General features: G+C 45.1%; 1 protein-coding gene across 1 annotated transcript in view; it reads left to right on the forward strand.

Annotated features, from left to right (window-relative positions):
• Positions 1-15,230, forward strand: part of LOC127410276 (leucine-rich repeat and fibronectin type-III domain-containing protein 2-like) — a 110,117-nt gene that overhangs the window by 71,927 nt on the left and 22,960 nt on the right. The gene's annotated exons all lie outside the window — the stretch shown is intronic.

Genomic DNA, 15,230 nt, shown 5'->3' on the forward strand with positions numbered 1-15,230 from the left:
TCCCAGTCACCAGCATCATTACTCCTTTTTAGCCTTGGCACATGCATTTATTTATTTCTCTGACAGAAGATGAGATGGATTTATTAAACCATGGATTATCTTTACCACTGACTCTAAATCTTCTTAGAGGTGCATGCTTATTAATCAGGGCCAAAAAGTTTGTTTTAAAATAATTCCACGCCAGATCAACATCCACCATTTCACAGACATGGACCACATCACTGTTATACAGATCATGCAAAAAAGCTTGCTCAATAAAATTGTATAATTTCTTCTGAAAATGAATTGGGGCTTAGTTTTGGGTAGTTTACAGTTTCTAATACAAGCGACTGTGCAGTGATCACTAACATCATTACTAAATAGAGTATAACATCAAGCAATGTAGACTTGTCCATGTTTAAGTTTAGCCAAGTTGGAGAGTGAATTAATTGCGACAAATTTAATGCATCGCAGATGTCCTTGAGTGAGTTTGAAGATTTCAATTACCAGTCCCAGTTTAAGACTCCCAGTAAAACAAAGTCATTATCTGAAAATGTTTACAGGTGGGCTGAAATCAGTGTAACAGCTTCATGTCAAGCCGATGGTGGACGATAGCACCGTAAGACTCATTGGACTCAAGATGGCACCGAGTATGGCTGCTGCGTTGCGAGCTCCGAAACAACATTGTAGTTTTTAGTTTGTTTTGTTTACAATTCTTATGTTTTTTGTCTTGGATGTTGTCTGCCTTGTTGTCTATAACAGACAAACACTTTTGGACATTGGTTCTGCAATTACACACCGTAACCCAGACTTCAAATTCCTCAATGCCGACCCGCTGTTTACAAACACGCCAGCGGAGCCCTTTGTCTGGGCTGCCTGGCTGTGGAAACGCAGAAGGAAAAGGGGAAACAGAGCCGGCGTTCTCATCAGAGTAAGAGTCACGCAAATCGACCCCCGCTACCCAGTATTCTACTGGCAAATATTTAGTCTCTGGACAATAAGCTCTGCGAGCTGAGAGCGCGGATCTGTTTCCAACGAGAGACGAGGGACTGCTGCATTATCTGCCTTACAGAAACTTGGATGTCTGCTTAGACTCAGCCATCGAACCCACGGGGTTCTCCATGCACTGAGCGGACAGAGCGAAAGAACTCTCAGGTAAAAGCAGAGGTGGTGGTGAATGTTTTATAATCAACAAATCCTGGTGTGATCAGAGGAACGTACATTCTATCAAGTCTTTCTGCTCTCCTGATCTGGAATTTCTCATGCTTCTGTGTCGACCATTCTGGCTACTGAGGGAATTCACAGCGGTCATTATCACAGCTGTGTACATCCCGCCACAAGCCGACACAGACCAGGCACTCAAGGAACTGTATGAGATTATAAGCAAGCAGGAAACCACGCACCCTGAGGCCGCGTTCATTGTCACCGGGGACTTTAACAAAGCCGATTTTAAATCAATTGCACCAAAATACCACCAACACATCAGTTTTAACACACGAGGGGACCAGGTTTTGGACCACTGATACTCTCCCTTCCGGGATGGCTACAAATCCCTCCCCCACCCACCATTTGGCAAATCGGACCACTCTTCCATTCTGCTTCTGCCCACTTATAGGCAGAAACTGAAACAGGAAGCACCCACCCTCAGAACGATCCAGTGTTGGTCGGACCAATCAGACTCTATGCTACAAGACTGTTTTGATCACACGGACTGGGAGATGTTCCGGTCCACCTCTGATGACCACATCGAGGTTTATGCTGATAGTGTAACGTGTTTCATCAGAAAGTGGGTAGAGGATGTTGTTCTGTCCAAAACAATATGGATCTACCCAAACCAGAAACCTTGGATTAATAGCGATGTTCGTATGGCACTTAATGCGCGGACCTCTGCTTTTAATTCCGGGAACACGGAGGAGCATAAACAAGCCAGTTATGCCCTCCGAAAAACTATCAGAGCAGCAAAATGCCAGTACAGGAACAAGACTGAAGGACAGTTTAACACCACCAACTCTAGAAGCATGTGGCAGGGAATTAACATCATCACGGATGAGCTAAATACTTTTTATGCACGGTTCGAGGGAAATAACCCAGCCCTCGCAGAGAGAGCTCTCACGGCCGAAGCTACAGAGGTTAGTTCACTCTCCGTCTCTGTAGTGGATGTAACCCGATCCTTCTGACGGGTGAATATCCGTAAAGCCATGCGGTCCAGACGGTATTCCGGGCCGCGTCATCAGAGCGTGCGCGAATCAACTGGCTGGTGTTTTTACTGACATTTTCAACCTTTCCCTCTCCTTGTCTGTAGTCCCCACATGCTTTAAAATGTCCACCATTGTGCCTGTACCAAAGCAATTCAAAATCACTTGCTTAAATGACTGGCGTCCTGTTGCTCTGACCCCCATCATCAGCAAATGCTTTGAGAGACTTATCAGAGATTACATCTGCTCTGTGCTGCCTCCATCACTGGACCAACTGCAGTTTGCTTACCGCAACAACCGCTCCACTGATGATGCCATTGCATCAACAATACACACTGCTCTCTCCCACCTGGAAAAAAGGAACACTTATGTGAGAATGCTGTTTGTAGACTACAGCTCAGCATTCAACACCATAGTGCCCTCCAAGCTTGATGAGAATCTCCGGGCTCTGGGCTTAAACAGCTCGCTGTGCAGCTGGATCCTGGACTTCCTGTCAAGCAGATGCTAGGTGGTTAGAATGGGCAGTAACATCTCCTCATCACTGACCCTCAATACTGGAGCCCCACAGGGCTGTGTTCTTAGCCCACTCCTGTATTCCCTGTACACACATGACTGTGTGGCAACACATAGCTCCAATGCCATCATTAAGTTTGCTGATGATACGACGGTGGTAGGTCTGATCACTGACAATGATGAAACAGCCTACATAGAGGAGGTGCAAACTCTGACACGCTGGTGCCAGGAGCACAACCTCTCCCTCAACATCAGCAAGACAAAGGAGCTTGTGGTGGACTTCAGGAGAAGAGAAAGAGAACTCAGCCCCATCACCATCAATGGAGCACCAGTGGAGATAGTCAGCAGCTTCAAGTTCCTGGGTGTCCACATCACTGAGGAACTCACATGATGGTCTGTCCACACTGAGGCCGTTGTGAAGAAGGCTCATCAGCACCTCTTCTTCCTGAGACGGCTCATGAAGTTTGGAATGAACCGCCACATCCTCACACGGTTCTACACCAGCACTGTAGAGAGCATCCTGACTGGCTGCATCTCCGCCTGGTACGGCAACAGCACCGCCCACAACCGCAAAGCCCTGCAAAGGGTGGTGCGAACTGCCAGACACATCATTGGAGGTGAGCTTCCCTCCCTCGAGGACATATACACCAGGCAGTGTGTGAAAAAAGCTCGGAGGATCATCAGAGACTCCAGCCACCCGAGCCATGGGCTGCTCTCACTGCAACCATCAGGCAGGTGGTATCGCAGCATCAGGACCCGCACCAGCCGACTTCATGACAGCTTCTTCCCCCAAGTAATCTGACTTTTGAACTCTTGATCTCTCACGATCAATATACATCAGCACTGTACTTTATTAATCTTATTATCTCACACTGGACTGTCATAAATTATATTCTCTCTTAACAACACACTGGCAACTGACTATCTACCGACAGCCTGAATGTCAATACAGTACAATACAACCTACTGTACATTTTATATATACTATATATACTATTTTTTTAGTGTATAATGTGTATACTATATTGTGTGTATTGTATAATCTACATTGTATGTTATTATTTGTATATTAGATTTTAAATTGTGTTGTGTAAATTTGATGTTTATTGTAGATTGGTATATGTCTCATCACTGTCATGACTGCTATGTTGCTTGGAACTACACCCAAGAATTTCACACACTATTGCACTTGTGTATATGGTTGTGTGACAATAAAAGTGATTTGATTTGATTTAAGATCAGCACCGTTGGGAAGATGTAACTTGATTACAGACAGTTCAAAGCACTTTGGTTTACTGATCGACTCAATCCAAGAACAGTGCAATGTCATTTTGACATAAATCGCAACTCCCCCTCCTTTGTTTGGGCGATCTGTCCTGTAGACATTGTATCCATCAATATGAATCATGTTGTTCATAATTGATGGTTTCAGTCACGTTTCTGACAGAACCATAATGTCACAGTCAGTCAACTTTGCCCAGAGACGAACTGCATCAATTGTATTAATTAGACTGCATACATTTAAATGAATAAGACATAATCCACTGCTGTTTTTAAGGACGTCTGGGTTTTCAAGTTGTGTCAGTTCAGGGCCTGGGTTAGGGTGGATGTTACCTGATAGGAGAAGCAGGAGAATCGATAAAACTTTCTTTACTGGAGCAGTTCTCCATCTGTGTGTGCAAACAACCGAAGAGACAAACTGGTCCACGCTCATCGTCCCTTTCCGCCGCTGTGCATGCTGTAGCTGCTGGTTTTCATACTCATACAATCCTGTAAGATACTCTGCTGTAATCCAGTGGTTTATTACAAATGGAGCAACATCCGAGTGGAGAAAGAACACAGTATATGGAGTAGTCCACAATAAAGCACCCAATCCATCACTATCCTCCATTTTATCTACCATTGGAGATGACAACGTGATGCTACCCAGTAAGTAGAACAGTCTGACTGACCACATTGTTGTAAATCAGGTTTTTTTGTTAATATTGTATTTGTTATCAGGTCGTCAACTGTCCTTGCAAGTAGCACTAATCAAGTCACAGTAAAAAAACAGTTTCCAAAAACATAAACTAAAAATGAGTAAAGGAAGTCTTTGATTCCCTTATTTAAAGACACCAAAGAGATGTATTTTTGGTCATTGAGCTTCTGAAAGCATAGGGAACTCAAAAGGAACAATGATGGGAACCATCCACAACATGAAAATGTTTCAGGTTGTCACTAAGCATGCTGCTAGTTCCCTATCTGTCACTCACTCGACATTGTGTCAATGTAGTGACACTAGGGGTCGCCCTTGGGAGCCCCAAACACCTCTGATCTTTGAGAAAAGGCCAATGGGAATTGGTGAGTGGAATTTACATGCCACTCCCCCGGAATTACGGGTATAAAAGGAGCTAGCTCGCAACCACTCATTCAGATTTTCTCTTCGGAGCCAAGCAGTCGCATTCACTGAGCTGAATCACTCTGCCGAGCCATTCACCTAAAAGAGCTGTTGGATTTATGGCGCATTACAGCGGTTTCTCCCCCTCGTGCACCGGTAGAGTGCAGAGAACACCCCTGGGCGCTTCAGCAGCTCAAAGAGTATATTCTTCCACTGAAAGAGTATATTTTCCTCTAAAAGAGTGGCACTTACGGGAGCATCTTTTTAAAGATGTCTTTCCGTTTGTGTATAACTCCTTGTTGCGGTCGTTACCTCTCCGCTTCCGATGGCCAAGATTGCTGCCTTATGTGTTTGGGTGCTGCCCACGTGGAGACAGTGTTTGTGGATGGGTCATGTCCTCACTGCGGGAACATGACTATGGCAACGTTGCGGTCGCGGCTTTCTTTCATAAGAGGGAAAGCCACCCCAGCGTCTTCCAGCCTCAGTCCTTCTACCTACGAGTATGAGGCCACTTCGGTTAGTGCTGGGGGCGATTTGGGGACCTCAATGGGAGCAGCTCCGCTGGGAAACCCCCCACAGACCTCCAATTCCACAGCACGCTCGTTTGCCCCGGTTGAGTTCTGGGATGAGACCGCCGGCTCGTCTCAGGGCGAGTTCGCGTTCTCATTCGGGGCTCGCGAAGAGGATGAGCTGTCGATCGCAGCATCAGAGATCGGGCTCATCCAGTCTGATGCTGAGGACTCGGCTGGGCTCCCACCTTCGGGTATGGTCGCCCAGTCACAGGCCGATGCGGAGCTGACGGCCATGCTTGCCCGGGCGGCTGCAATCGTTGGGCTGGAGTGGAATCCTCCACTCTCCCCTGAACCCTCACGGCTCGATGATTGGTTCCTGGACCCGGAGCACTGCTCATGGCCGCACCCCGGTCTCTTTCTTCCCAGAGGTGCATGACAAGCTGACGAGGTCATGGAGGGCACATTTCACTGCCCGGACCCGATCTTTCAGTTCCCCCGCTCTCACTACCCTCGATGGTAGGGCTGCCAGGGGGTACTCGTTGATTCCCCAGGTGGATAAGGTGGTTACGGTGCACCTGTTCCCGCAAAGCGCCACCACCTGGCGGAACCGCCCGAGACTCCCATCCAGGGCATGTAGGCTTTCGTCGTCTGACAAGGTACGATTCCTTGACGCCCCCATCTCTCAGCTTGGCCTATTCGGCGACACCGTCGAGGACTTTGCACAGCAGTTCTCGGCGGTGAAACAGCAGACGGAGGATATTCAGCACATCCTGCCCCGGCATGGATCAAGACCCCACACACCGTCTGATCATCGCCCAGGGCATCCCCCTGCGGCAAAAACACCCGGCCCGGCCCCAGCGTGGAGCCACCCGCAGGAAGCAGACACCTCCCGTCTCACGACCCACCACCAAGAACTGAGAAAGGCTTCGAAGCGCCCCCGGAGATGAGCAACCCATGGACGTCAGGATGCTCCAGGGGCGCCCCACCCCCGCCTCTGCATGCCCAGCTGTGGCACAAACACACCCACGCCAGGCCGGTTCTGACGGGCTACGAGGACGATTTCCCTCCTCCCCCGTTCCTGACCGGTCCTATGATGGGTATCCGGATCCAGGTAAGTGCTTTGATGTCCCCAGACTCAGCATGGCCACAAGTTTGAGCCCCCCCAACATGGCGCCTCAGGCTCCGCCCCGCTGCGAGGCCCCACCCGCCAGTACATCCAATGCGATCGTCCCTTTGGTCTCCCTCACCCGGAGTCTGGAGGCGTGGCTTGTGCTCCCCAACCTGTCACGATGGCTGGCCAGGACCGTCCGACTCGGCTATGTGATTCAGTTCGCCAGGCGTCCACCCAGGTTCAGTGGCGTCTGTTTCACCTCAGTGAGGGGTGAGAACGCCGCTGCCCTGCGTGTGGAGATCGCGACTCTTCTGCGGAAGGGCGTATTTGAGTCTGTTCCTCCAGCCGAGATGGAGGGGTTTTACAGCCCCTACTTCATTGTACCAAAGAAAGGTGGTGGGTTGCAGCCAATCTTGGACCTGCGAGTTCTGAACCGGGCTTTGCACAGACTCCTGTTCAAGATGCTGATTCAGAAACACATTTTAGCAAGCGTTCGGCATCAAGACTGGTTCACAGCGGTAGACCTGAAGGATCCGTACTTCCACGTCTCTGTGTTACCTTGACACAGGCCCTTCCTACGGTTTGCTTTCGAGGCCCGGGCGTACCAGTACAAGGTCCTCCCCTTCAGTCTGTCCCTGTCATCTCGTGTCTTCAAGGAAATTGTGGCATCCACATCCTCAACTATCTCGACGACTGGCTAATCCTAGCTCACTCGCGGGATTTGTTGTGTGTGCACAGGGACCTGGTGCTCAGGCACCTCAGCCAACTGGGGCTTCGGGTCAACTGGGAAAAGAGCAAGCTCTCCCCGGTTCAGAGCATCTCTTTTCTCAGTCTGGAGTTAGACTCAGTCTCAATGATGGCACGCCTCACGAACGAGCACATGCAGTCGGTGCTGAACTGCATGAGTTTGTTCAGGCAGAAAACGGCGGTCCCGCTGAAAGAGTTTCAGAGGCTCCTGGGGCATATGGCATCCTCGGCCGCGGCCACACCGCTCGGGTTGATGCATATGAGACCGCTTCAGCACTGGCTTCAGACTCGAGTCCTGAGATGGACATGGCGCCGTGGGAAACATCGCGTGGTCATCACACTGATCTGTCACCACCTCTTCATCCCTTGGTTTGACCTGGCGTTTCTACGGGCTGAAGTTCCCCTAGAGCAGGTCTCCAGGCATATTGTTGTCATGACAGATGCCTCCAAGACAGGCTGGGGCGCTGTATGCAATGGGCATGCAGCCGCCAGCTCTTGGACTGGCCCGCGACTGCGTTGGCACATCAACTGCCTCTAGTTTCTGGCAGTATCGCTCGCCCTGCGGAGGCATCGGCCGTTGATCCAGGGCAAGCACATGTTGGTCCGGACGGACAACACGGCGATGGTAGCGTACATCAACTGCCAAGGCGGCTTGCGCTCCCGTCGCATGTCACAACTCTCCTGCCATCTCCTCCTCTGGAGTCAGCAGCGTCTCAAGTCGTTGCGAGCCACTCACATCCCGGGCGACCTCAACACCGCTGCAGACACGCTGTCATGACAGGTCACGCTCAGGAGAGAGTGGAGACTCCACCCCCAGGTGGTCCAGCTGATTTGGAGTTGATTCGGGCAAGCACAGGTAGACCTGTTTGCTTCCTGGGATTCCTCCCACTGCCCGCTTTGGTATGCCCTGACCGAGGCTCCCCTTGGTACAGATGTGCTGGCACACAGCTGGCCCCCGGGGCTACACAAGTATGCGTTCCCCCCAGTGAGCCTACTTACACAGACCCTGTGCAAGGTCAGGGAGGACGAGGAACAGGTCATCCTAGTAGCACCCTACTGGCCCACCCAGACTTGGTTCTCGGACCTCACTATCCTCACGACAGTCCCCCCGACAAGACTCGGTAAGACCATGTGATGTATTTCCACACAATTCCCTCCCCCTCGGGCAGGGTGTGGTCTCCACAGTGTCTTCCCCTTGGGAGTGACACCCCCCTGATGCAGACACTAATTGCCCCCAGTCGATAAACAATTTCCACTCTTTTTGGTGAGAAAAAAAGAGGAGAAGAGGCCACGGCTGGGCTAGCCTGTCCCCATTTTTGGGCAGTCGTCCTATCCCTTAGGTGCTGGGGACTATGTGATGCTCGTAGGAGCATTGGGGGTGGTTACGTGATGGCCTGGTGCGCTGAATACGAGGCACACAATGGTCTGCCCATCTTGCACTGCCAGTCCACGTAACACAGTTCAACTAGTTGTGGTGTTTTGTATAGGGACCCCTAGTGTCACTACATCGACACAACGTCTAGTGAGTGACAGATAGGGAACATCCTGGTTACTTTCGTAACCTCCGTTCCCTGATGGAGGGAATGAGATGTTGTGTCCCTCTTGCCACAACACTGAACTACCCGCTGAAATGATCGGGACTTTGTCTCAGCTCCTCAGCACAAAACCTGAATGAGTGGTTGTGAGCCAGCTCCTTTTATACTCGTATGTCCGGGGGAGTGGCATGCAAATTCCACTCGCCAATTCCCGTTGGCCATTTCTCAAAGATCAGAGGTGTTTGGGGTTCCCAAGGGCGACCCCTAGTTTCACTACATTGACACAACGTGTCGTTCCCTCCATCAGGGAACAGAGGTTACAAAAGTAACCAGTGCGATTTCACCCCAAACTCTTTGGTCAAGCCTGGATTCTGTCCAACATCTTCTACATGCTTATCATGAATTGCTTTTGTTCATAGCTGATAGAAACCAGATTGTGCGTCCTTTTCCTGCATTTCATCTCTGGTGGCCATGCAAAATCTGCACATATGATTAACCATAAAACTCTCCTGAAAACCCGGCAAAGAATGAGCTGCCAAATTGTCTGCTGCAACAAACAATACAGTGCCTTTAAAGCTAGCTCCAAGCTGTTCCAAGTACACACCCTGCCCCTCAAGAGTTACAAGGTCTTGAATGCTCCTTGACAATATTAGTCTTACAAAGGAATGTAAGCTATATTGAGTGGAGAGACGAACGATACTTTGGATGCAGATTTTTGAGTACACGCCACACATCTTGTGTTTCTTTCTAGATGTTCCTAGGGGATTTGACACTTCAAAGTCATCTATGTATTAGCAAAGTTCAATGTGGAACTCTTCTTCCTTGAAGAAGGCATTTTCCTTAAGCCGTGAACCATTTCTGTAGGAACTGTAATCACGGGATTGTCCAACTTCAGTTGATAGAGCTTTATCCAGTATCTCCCTATTGCTTAACACTGCATGCAGCATCTTCAAAATCGGGACATAAACAAAAGTTTGTCTTTGAATGAATTCTCTCAATACACAGGATTCTCTCTTATTAGAAGCAGACATCGCTCTCTCTGCTAGTGCATCTAAGGAAAACATTGGATTCATTGACTGCACTAATAACTTCACTTACAACAGAAATGTCAGAAATATCACCATAATACTACTGTTGCAGTGGCTGAGATAGTAGAAATATCTGATTGATTTGTTCTAGAACATCTTGCAAGGTGCTCTCTGAAATGTGGAGTATTGTTTGCATCTTTAGAAAAAGAGAAGTAATGCAATGTTCTAGCTGACTATCTAGATCTCTAATTTCTTCTCTTGCTGCACTCAGTGGTATTTCAAGTTCATCATCATTATCATGAGACAGATCCTCCACAGATGTGTCCTCATCAAGATCCATGCTACTTGCAACTTGTGTTACTATAGAAGGCTTAAATTTACACTGCATATCATGTTCCTTTGATCTGTGCACATTAAATGTTGAGTACACATTACTTTTAAAATTACACCCTTCAAATGGGCACACAACAATCTGCTGTAGCTTTACATGCTTTTGCAGATGAGTAAAAAATCTGCCTTTGTACATGGTTCAGCAAAATCGTATAATTGGCAATTAAACACCTCCTTAATGCTTGCCCAGCGTCTGATGCGTGCCAAGTGGATAAGTGCATTTTAAGAGCATTAAAAGACTTAAATGTGCACAAAAAATCATTTTATAAGCATGGTGATATATGAGTGTAGTATCCATGTTTTAATCTATAGTGCTTCAATAAAAGTACTCTTTCGTCTGCTGAATATGAACATACACATATATGAACATGTGACTGCACTGAGCTTCAGAATGCTTTAATGTCCTTTTTTCCTCTCAGATATTTTCTTGTTTTGCATCCTATCGAAAAAAAAAAGTGATTTTGGATGGTTTAGTACTGACTGAGGAAACAGTTTTCTGCTATCTAAAATGGCGAAAGGCTCTCACAGGCTCACCTTCAGCAAGTGGTTCATCGTGGGGATTTCCAACCAATGAAAATGGTTTCATGTATTTCAGTGTTTTCAAACGGTCTCCCCCTTTAGTGGGCAATGGAGGTACTGCATGGAGAGAATTCAATTACTGTTTTTCTCTGCTGTAAATTCAATTCAGTTCAATTCAATTAATGCTGGTAATGTTACTTAAAAAGATTAGTCAAAACCAAAAAGCATAATTAAAAAATGTTATAGTTCTTAACATGCATTTCGTTGGGCTTAACTAAGCATATTCAAGGTCAAGGTCAATTTATTTATAGAGCACATTTAAAAACAACAAGTGTATACCAAAGTGCTGTACATGGGCAAATAAAACAATGAATTCAGGGGAAATAAATAACAAAATTGACATTAAAAACAATAAACAATACAATATACATTCATACAAAAGCAAAAGAATATAGATACGTCTTCAGACGTGATTTAAAAATGTGAAGCGTAGGAGCGGATCTAGTGTCCAAATGTATGTTATTCCATAGTCTAGGGCCGACTACAGAGTAGGCACAATCCCCTTTAAACTTCAAGCATGAGCATGGTGTATGCAGGAGAATTCACCTTTTTAAAAACAGATTATAGATTTTTAAAATATTAATATTGTTCTGTAATATAGCTTTTGTGGTTGATGTGTGCAACAATTGTTAAAGGTTGGCAATCTCTGGTTTAGGTGAAATGATTGACAGGTCTACTGAGATTGGCCCACCTCAAAGACTCCTCAGTTTGCTGAACACTCATACAAACTGAGTAATCTTAACTAGGGGTATCTATGTAATTAAGGCATTTTACCCAGACAGTAAGAATAACTAGTTACACATTGGTAAGGTTAACAAATAGTTGCACATTAAGTAAAAAAAAAAAAAAAAAAAAAATGTAAGTTAGCACATTTGTTGGATTTTACAGTGTAGACGGTAAATACACTGCAAATGAGCAACACGACAAAACAAAAATGCTTCCATTATAATCAAAGCATAGTTTTGCAGAAATTGCTCAATTTCTGTGTACAATTTATTCAAAAATTAAATACGTTTATTTTTTGTCATGCTACTAAAAGCAGGCTTTTGTGAAATGTATTTATTTATGTATAAAACAGGAAGTTCTCAACTTGTTTTGGATGTGAAGCTTAAAAAGAATAGCATTAAATCAAACATATTAAAGTAAACTCGAAGCAAAAAAAGAAACATTAAAGCAAAAAAGAAACATCCTCTCACTTTCAACTCCACAGTCCATTAGCTGCTTCACTTACCTAAGCATCATTAAATCAGTTGCAGAATCCAGAGGATGGCCTGTGTTTGATCTGAGGAGCGGGAAGAGTGTGTTTGAAACCTGAGCTCTTTGTAAGCTATGAGGGTGTCGGGGAAAAAATGAGATGAAGAGAAGATGAGATGGGTAGGGCTAGAGAAATGTCTGGATTAATTTGAATGTACTTTTTGATACTTGTAATTTATTTGTAATTTATTTTTATTTTTTTAATCAAGAAATCAAGGCTTCGCATAAAAATAGTAGCAATCACTATAGTTAGAAATGTTGTTAATCCACCAGAGGCAGAGAAAGGAAAAGGAAATAAATGTTCATAGTGCTTCGCTTGATGCTGCCCTCAGTCTGATCAGCTGCACACTCCAAATGAACATGGAGACTGATCGCTCCTTACATCAGGTAGACCTTAAAAAAAAAGCATTAATATTTACAGTAAGATTGTACAGTGTAATATTATTGTACAGCGCTTTTCATCCAGCATTTATACCTTAATCAGACCATGCATTTTGCACGCATTATGTATGATGAACAAATGGTCTCCCTTCTTTACTTTAAATAACCATAATTATGCGTAATGAACGTGACTTTGTATCAAATCATATGGATATCAATGGGGTAATCAAACATCCACCACTTGCTCTCTGGCCGTGATGATTCTGATAGATCGCTGACATTTACTTTGATCTCTGACATATTTCAAGATTACTGTATCTGTAGCCAACATTTGGGAAGGGATAGTTTTGACACATTGCATCTGAATTGTAATATCAAGTCAAGTCATTTTTATTTGTATAGCGCCTTTCACAACCCACATTGTTTCAAAGCAGCTTTACAGAAAATCATGCATTAACAGAAAATGAAACTGTAATATCTATAAAATCTTGAGTCATCATTGTGTAGTTTGATTAAATACGATTATGAAGTGTGTATAAAAATAAATAATTAAATAATAATTGTATTTAGAAACCCAGTGAGCAAGCCGAAGGTGACTGTGGCAAGGAACACAAAACTCTATAAGATGTTCGTTAATGGAGAAAAATAACCTTGGAAGAAACCAGGCTCACTGTGGGGGCCAGTTCCCCTCTGGCTAAACAGCATGAATATAATGCTAATATTAGTTATTTATGTGCAGTGAAAGTCATGGTTTTAAATTTGTAAATTAAGTGTTAAGGTCCGGTTTAAACAAAAATTTAGTATGATTCAGTAGTTCGTATATTAATGTAATCTTATGTTGAAGCAGTAAACGTATTTGGCTTGCTATCCATATACTGGAGGGCTCAGAGCTTGAGACTCGACTCGAGTCCTGATTACCCCCCAAAAAGGCATTAAGAGTGAAAGATCGGTACCATGACTATGGCAGGTACCATGACTTTAGGACAGCGAGCCAGCAACAATTCTATTTGGTAAATTGGCTTGGCGGATACTTCTGAATTGTTCTTCCCCCCAAAATCTGTATAGAGGGAACGCTTTACGAGTTTGTTTGAAGGTGCGTTCTTGTACAATGGCTGGTCGAGAGGGGCTACGTTGTGATTCAATGGAGGGGAGAGCCCGTGACACGAGGACGTGAATGAGCTTACACGGCATTTGATCTAGGGGGCAACGCTGCGATTCGAATGGGAGACCTCCACTTTTGGCTTGCGGCATTCGAACGGGTAAGCCAAGCATGCATCCGAATGCGGGTCCACTCTACATCCAAATGGAAAAGCCTACTCAGCGCTTTGAAAGGTGGAGCCCACTATACATGTGAACATGGGTTGGCTCACACAGCATTCGAACGGGAGGGCTCTTACTGCGATTTGAACAGGAGGACTCTGGTTTAAATATACAGTGCCTTCATATACAAATACCCCTGACCAATTCTCTCATATTACCGAATTACAAATGGTACACTGAAATTTCATTATGATTGATATTTTATTTTAAAACACTGAAACTCAAAATCAATTATTGTAAGGTGACTTTGTTTTTTTTGTTGGGAAATATTTTTATGAAAAATAAAAAACTGAAATATCTTGCTTGCATAATTATTCAACCCCCACACATTAATATTTGGTCAAGCCACCTTTTGCTGCAATAATTGCTTTAAGTCTTTTGGGGTACATATGTACCAGTAATTTCATTGCACCATTTGTAATTGGGTAATATGAGATAACTGGTCAGGGGTCTGATTATTTTTGCATGGCACTTTATACACACACACACACACACACACACACACACATGCACATATATACATATGCACACCTGCACACATACATACGTGTACACATATGCGTGCGTGCATGTAGGATGTATCGAGAAGAGGTGGTGACATGAGTGATAGAGGCAGGTGATACTGAAAGGGGGATTAGCTGATTAGTGATTTATGAGCTTTCCTGGTGTGGAAACGATTGTATCTGGAGTCATCTGAGGACCAGTGTCCGAGAGATTTAATTTCTTGTTTGGCCAGGATGCCAGTTTGGAGGAGGACTGATTTTAGAAGCTTTTGGAAGCAGAGTCTTGAAGCTGCATGGTTATCATCGGCAAACAGCGGATCAAAAGGGGACTTAGTTGAAAGTTGAAAATGAAATCAAATGTCCCTTTTAAACTTTATCTGTTTGCTTGTTTAATGAAGAGTCTGATGTTTCATTTATCTTTATTGCAGGTCTGAGAAGTTGGGATGAATGTTGGGATCGAACTGTGTATTGACAGTGATTTCTGAGCAACGCAGAGACAAAAAGCTAGGATAAACATAGTGTCAAACATGCAAGCTGTGTTTACTGAATGGTAACCAAGGTGGAGGGTGGTTAGGCATTTGTTAAGATATCGATAGTTAGAGGCATTCCGGTGCCCGAGCATTTAATGAGCAGAAAAATTTTGGGGTTATTGATTGCTGGGGCGGACTTGCCTAAGGACACCTCTCTTATAGCCTGTGGTGGTATCTGGTTAAATGCCTTTGAATTGTTTTAGGAAAGGAATGAAATGGTGAAATGGATAATATGCTGTGGTAGAACCATTATTAAGTGCAATATATATAATCCCC

Source organism: Myxocyprinus asiaticus, chromosome 19 (assembly GCF_019703515.2).
Source record: "Myxocyprinus asiaticus isolate MX2 ecotype Aquarium Trade chromosome 19, UBuf_Myxa_2, whole genome shotgun sequence".
NCBI classification, from domain to species: Eukaryota; Metazoa; Chordata; class Actinopteri; order Cypriniformes; family Catostomidae; genus Myxocyprinus; species Myxocyprinus asiaticus.